The sequence below is a fragment of the Orycteropus afer genome, unplaced genomic scaffold (assembly GCF_000298275.1).
Source record: "Orycteropus afer afer isolate SDZICR_OR568_19922 unplaced genomic scaffold, OryAfe1.0 scaffold00034, whole genome shotgun sequence".
In the NCBI taxonomy this organism is placed as follows: domain Eukaryota; kingdom Metazoa; phylum Chordata; class Mammalia; order Tubulidentata; family Orycteropodidae; genus Orycteropus; species Orycteropus afer.
This window is the reverse complement of record NW_006921621.1, coordinates 9,269,063-9,276,262: the sequence shown is the minus strand read 5'-3', so window position 1 is coordinate 9,276,262 and position 7,200 is coordinate 9,269,063.

Here is a 7,200-nt window from a genome sequence, read left to right as displayed (position 1 = left end):
ATGGAGTCAGATCCAACTCATAGTCCCCTCCTCAGGTTTCTGAGATGGTATCACTTCAGAAGTAGACTGCTAGACTGCCCCATCTTCTTTCTGAGGAGTGGCTAGTGGGTTTGAACTGCCAACTTTCTGGTTAACAGTCAAATGCCTTAGGCACTATGCCACCACAGTTCCTATTATAAACTAGCCATGAGTAATTTGTATGAGACTATGTGTTGGGCATCTGTCAGAATGAAGAAGATTGGCTAAACTGGAGATTTGGTTAAATGAAAGTCAATTAAAAGAGCTTCTCTGTACTTTTATAATCTCACTCTATCTTGTAAAAGAGTATATTATTGTTACTGTATGTTATTGTTTGAATTCTCTAGATTAAAAAGAAAATTAAAAAATCAACCAAACATGCAATCAAGATGTGTTAATTATCACTGGTGATTGGAATGCAAAAGTTGGAAACAAAGAAGAATCATTGGTAGTTGGAAAATATAGTCTTGGTGATAGAAATGACACTGGAGATTGCATGATAGAAATTTGCGAAACCAAAGACTTATTCATTGCAAATACCATTTTTCAACAACAGAAACGGCAGCTATACATGTGGACTTTGCCAGACAGAGTACACAGGAATCAGATTGACTACATCTGTGGCAAGAGGTGATGGAGAAACTCAGTCTCTTCAGTCAAAACAAGGTCAGGAGTTGATTGTGGAACAGCCCTCAACTGCTCATATGCAAGTTCAACTAAAGCTGAAGACGATTGGAAGAAGTCCAGGGAGCCAAAATATGACCTTGATTATATCCCTCCTGAATTTAGAGACCATCGAAAGAATAGATTTGATGCACTGAACACCAGTAATCGGAAACCAGAAGAATTGTGGGATGACAATCAAGAACATCAGCCATGAAGAAAGCAAAAGGTCATTAAAAAGACAGGAAAGAAAGAAAAGACCAAAATGAGTGTCAGAAGAGACTCTGGAACATGCCCTTGAACAGAGAGTAGCTAAAGCAAATGGAAGAAATGACAAGATAAAAGAGCTGAACAGAACATTTCAAAGAGCAGCTCGAGAAGTCAAAGTCAATTATGATAATGAAATGTGCAAAAAGCTGGAGTTAGAAAACCAAAAGGGAAGAATATACTCAGTATTTCTCAAGCAGAAAGAACTGAGGAAAAAAATGTAAGACTCGAATTGCAGTACTGAAAGATTCTATGGGCAATATGTTGAATGATGCAGGAAACATCAAACAAAGATGGATGGAATACATAGAATCACTATACCAAAAAGCATTAGTAGATGATCATCCATTTCAAGAGGCAGCATATGATCAAGAACCAACGGTATTGAAGGAAGGAGTCGAAGCTGCACTAAAGGAATTGGTGAAAAACAAGGCTCTGGGAATTGACAGAATACCCATTGAGATGTTTCAACAAATGGATGCTGCACTGGAGACACTCACTCAGCTATATCAAGAGATTTGGAAGACAGCTACCTGGCCAACTAACTGGAAGAGACTCATGTTTGTACCCATTCCAAAGAAAGGTGATCCCCTGGAATGTGGAAATTATCAAACAATATCATTAATGTCACATGCAAGCAAAATCTTACTGAAGATAATTCAAAAATGGTTGCACCAGTATATTGACAGAGAACTTCCAGAAATGCAAGCTGGATTCAGAAGGGGTTGTGGAGTGAGGGATATCATAGCTGATGTCAGATGGCTCTAAGCTCAAAGCAAAGAATACCAGAAAGATGTTTACTTGTGTTTTATTGACTATGCAAAGGCATTCATTTGTGTGGGCCATAACAAATTGTGGATAACATTGAGAAGAATGGAAATTCTAGAATTCCCATTCTTAATTGTACCCATTAGAAACCTGTACATAGACCAGGAGGCTGTCATTTGAACAGAACAAGGGGATACTACATGGTTTAAAATCAGGAAGGGAGTGCGTCAGGGTTGTATCCTTTCACCATACTTATTCAATCTATATGCTGAGCAAATAATCTGAGAAGATGGACTATATGAAGGAGAACGTGGCATCAGGATTGGAGGAAGGGTTATTAACAACTTGAGATATGCAGATGACACAACTTTGCTTGCTGAAAGTTAGGATGACTTGAAACACTTACTGATGAAGATTAAAGACTACAGTCTACAGTATGGATTACACCTCGATAGAAAGAAAACAAAAATCATCACTACTGGACCAATAAGCAGTATCACAATAGATGTAGAAAAGATTGAAGTTGTCAAAGACTTCATATTACTTGGTTCCACAATCAATGTCAATGGAAGCAGCAGTCAAGACATCAAAAGATGCATTGCACTGGGCAAATCTGTTGCAAAAGACCTCTTTCAAGTGTTGAAGAGTAAAGATGTCTCCTTGAAGACTAAGATTTGCCCAACCCAAGCCATGGTATTTTCAATTGCCTCATATGCGTGTGAGAGCTGGACAATGAATAAAGAAGACTGAAGAAGAGTTGAGGCTTTTGAGTTGTGGTGTTGGAGAAGAATGCTGAAAGTACCGTAGACTGCTAAAAGAACAAACAAATCTGTCCCAATAAGTGCAGCCAGAATGTTCCTTAAAAGCCAGGATGGCCAGACTTTGTCTCACCTACTTTGGTCATGTTGTCAAATGGGACCATTCTCTGGAGAACAATGTCATGCCAGGTAAAGTGGATGGTCAACGAAAGAGGGAAAGGCCCTCAACAAGATAGATTGATACGGTGGCTGCAGCAATGGCCTCAGGTATAGTAGGGATTGTGAGGCTGGCCCAGGACCAGGCAGTGTTTCGTTCTGTTGCACATAAGTTCGCTATGAGTTGGAGATGACTCAACGTCACATGGCAACAACAACAACAACAAATAACGATTAAAAATAATTAGTATAAATGTCCTTCATTCTTCTGACAATTATGGAAAGACAGTAACACTTTTTCAGTGATAATAAAGTCCCAGATATACTTTCCCCGTGCACTATTTCAAATACTTTCCCAGCTTAAAGCTCAGTTCTTCTCTACCCTTATTGAGAGTCAATGACCTCTGTCACCCTCCTGTCGTGGAATGCCTTACCTAACGTTAGCACAGTCGAGGTCATGAAAAACTGCTCTTATCTGTTGATAGGAAGCACTGTGCCAACCCTGACCATCATTCTGATAGATGCTCCCTGCATTCACAAAAGAAAGACAAATGACATCATGAAACAGTAGCTCCATGGGGCATCCACAAGCACTAGAGCAATAATTTTAAATGTGGACTGTGCTGAGGCCAGACCTTGAGAATATTTCTTCTAAGACAGATAAAGAGATTCCTATCTAGGGAACTCAGTATTCACTTGTATCTATCATGTTTTCCTTCTCCAAAAGTCTCCAAGGAAGGATGTACTCTTCTCAAATGCTAATAATCCTCCTGTATTCTGAATTTTACTTGCTTCTCATAGTCAAAATCACCTCCTTTTCTCCAAAGGAACACATTTTTCTATACTCCAAAACCATTTATCCTTTTGTAATCATTTTTGATGATTTAGATCATCTCACAATGGATGGAGAAATGTGGGGAGACTTCTTTGTACTTCTTTTCTTTTAATTGTTGAATCATTCTTAAGCTGCCACTTCCAGAGTAAACAAATGATAAGCTTACTTTATCCAGAGATTTATTTTCTATTCCTTTAATATTGTTGTTGCTTTACTCTAAAACTTTTGAAATTAATAGGTAGAATCTTCTATCTAGATACCAAACAAAAACCAAACCCACTGCCATCGAATCCATTCCAAATCATAGAGACTTCCATTGGGTTTCCGAGGAGGTAAATCTTTATTGAAGTAGATTGCCCAGTCTTGCTTCTGTGGAGTGGCTGGTGGGTTTGAACAACCAACCTTCTGGTTAGCAGTCAGGTATCTTAGGCACTGTGCTACCAGAGCTCCTTCCATCTAGAGACAGTATGCTATTAAGAGTGTTTCTGTCTACTTAAATCAATATACAGGAAGCTCAAACCATCTCATAAGTATAGAACAGAATTTGCAGGGAGTTGTAGTGGAGCTTATATCCTAAAGCACTTGGTCTGTGGAAAGCTGTGGTGTACAGCAGGAGCCCTAATCCCATTTTGAGTCTTGACACAGTTTAGACACCATTTGAGTACTTTCCATCCATTAAACCAGCAATGTGGCTATACACAGACAAGCTTGGGCCAAATCTAGAGAGAGGCAGTTTGCCCTCAGCAAGACTGTGGTTGAAAGTAGATTATGCTTACACAAAAAAACTAGGGAATTTGCCTGAGCACATCCTTAATAATTTACTGAACATTGCTGCACTTTATCTAATTTAAGCTAAAGGTTGGGGTCCTGGTATTATAGCTACCTTGTGAATATGACTCAGTGCCTCATGGTCATGAGTCATACCCTTAGCACCACACAGCAAGGTGGTCAAGCCCCTGAACCAATCTGGTAACCTTTTTTAAGCTGCAACTATGTACATATCCCAATCATGGTCCTTTTCTCATTCCCGTTTCTGTAGTCCCACCTGCAAAAGTGATGAGCTGAACTGCCACCAACCATGATTTTGTGAAGATTTCCTTTTTCTTTGATATATAATTAGCCTCATGTCCATGTCATTGGACTCCATTTGGCTCTGTGCTGTGTATATGCTGACAGTTTCCCTCTCCAGTATGATTGTCTCTGTTTTTGTCTTTGTCCTATTTAAGGCTTAATGAAAGGGTCACTATAGAACCTTTGCTGTAGAACCAGAAGGTTGGTGGTTCAAACCCATTAGCCACTCCATGAAAGGAAGATGGGGCAATCTACTTTTGTAAAGCTTTATCACCTTGGAAACCCAGTGGGGTCACAGTGAGTTGGAATCAACTCAATGGCAGTCAGTTTAGTTTGGTTATAGGACATATTTAAATCTGAAGTCTTTTACCCCTAGCACAGAGCTGGGTTTGTCCCAGACACTGTTGTTGTTTGCTGTTGCTGAGACCTCATGTGTTATAGAGTAGAACTGCTACATAGGGTTTTCTTGGCTATAATCTTTACAGAAACAATTTGCCAGGACTTTCTTCTGCAAAGTTGCTGAGTGGTTTGGACCACCAACCTTTAGGTTGGCAGCTGATGGCAAACTGTTTCCACCACCAATGATCCTTCATTGCAGCCACTATAGAGTGGAATATTCTTTAAAATTCTGCTATTGAAAGGAGTTTTCCCGTATGACCATGGGCACTTAAAGGACAGGGTTGAGGAGAAATCAGCATCTGATCATAACTGTGTGCCAAAGGGGCAGGGAGGCCACATCTTCTGACCTCCTCTAACCCCACAAGAGGAAGACAGAATCACTATCAGTTCCCCAAGGCCCATTACTGTGAGGCCAGACATGCTGCCTCCCTCCAGCTCTTTCACCAACCCTGACACCAACCATTCCTCCCACAGCACCCATGACCCCTCTGCTGAGTTCAATAATTCACTGCAGTGGCCACACAGAATTCACAGATTATGGGGTTTATTAGGGAAACAGCAGGCTACAATTCAAGTTCAGGAACAATGCTCAGTCTCTCTCAGCCCACCATCTCTCAGCCAACATTCTCTCGCAGTCTCATTGCATGTTTCTCTCAGCAATGCGTGTCCCTTGCGTCTCTTTCCCAGCAGTGCGTGTGTCTCAGGAATGTGTTTCTCTCAGCAGTACGTCCTTCTTAGCCAGAGAGACTTCTTCTGCCTCTAGGAGTACTCCCTTTGAGCCCAGCAGTGTGGCCAAACCAACCAATCATAACATCAGAATTCTAAGCACCTAAGTGAGAGCATGAACCTCCCAGAACATTGCTTTGTGCCACTCCCAACAGAAATACCCCAGGTGGACAACTTGAATGATCAGGAGCCACTCAGTTACTCAGGGAAAATTCCACCAGAGTTTACAAAGACTTATTATGGCTAGAAAAGCCATACCAGGTAATTTACTACACCACACTGTGGCATTTCTTCTGTTTCTGCAGAACTCTTTGAATTTGTGACTTTTACCTGATGAAAGAAAGATGCAGAAAAAGTCTTAGAGTGGGGAAATGGAGACCACAAGAAAGCCCCACTGCCTTAGTTTTCTTCAAGTTGTCCTTACTCTGGCCTGAAAAGAACACGATATCAATCTGACAGAAGGAAGAGCATGGTGTTTGGCTGGTCAAGAATGGATACTATTTAAGGGCTAGAAGCCATCACACCTCTCTTCTCCCATGCCTTAAACCACTCTCAAGTACTTCTCTGAGCACATCAGATTCAAGTCTGGGATCAGGTGCAAGATTAATGCTTATTGAGAACATAAGGAGCTCTGGTGGTGCTGTGGGTAAGACATTTGGCTGTTAACCAGAAAGTCAGTAGTTCAAACCCACCTGGTTCTTCACAGGAAAAAGATGAAGCAATATACTTCCATAAAAATTTACAGCTTTGGAAACCCAATGGGGATTGCTATGAGTCAGAATTGACTCAGTGGCGGTGGGTATGGTATCAAGAACACTGGGCGAAGCATAGGAATAAGAAAGTTAAATGCTGTCTGCTCATTTTAATTAGGCACTTGGCATGCAGATATCTAAAAGTCAGCACTAGGCAACTGTGACAGAGTAAGCTTTCTGGAAAATGAGGAAGAAAGTAACTTCAGTTCTGAGTTGAAATCTTATTTATATATTTGTTCCTGTCTGGTCCACTTAGCTTCTTTCAAGGGGATAAAAAAAAAATTTCCTTTGCATCATTCTCACAACACTGTTTCCTGTCTTTTAAAATGACAGTACTATGTGTAATGTGATTTGTCATTAATAAAGCAAGTAAAGAGTTAATTCACTTTACTCTGTTAGTGAAAGAGTTATTAACTTTACTGTGCATGACAAGAAGCCCTTATGGCACAGTGGTTAAAGTGCTGGCCTGCTAAATGAGAGGTCAGTGGTTCAAACCCACCAGCTGCTCTTTGGGAGAAAGATATGGCAGTCTGCTTCCAGAAGAATTTACATTCTTGGAAACCTATGGGGCAGTTCTACTCTGTGTTTACAGGGTCACTGTTGTTGTTGTTACATGTCGCTGAGTCGGCCCCAACTCATAGTGACCCCTCCTTGGGTTTCCGAGGTGGTATCCCTATGGAAGTAGATTGCCCAACCTTTCTTCCGAGGAGCGGCTGGTGGGTTTGAACCACCAGCCTTCTGGTTAGCAGTGAAGTATCTTAGGCACTATGCTACCAGGGCTCCTCCA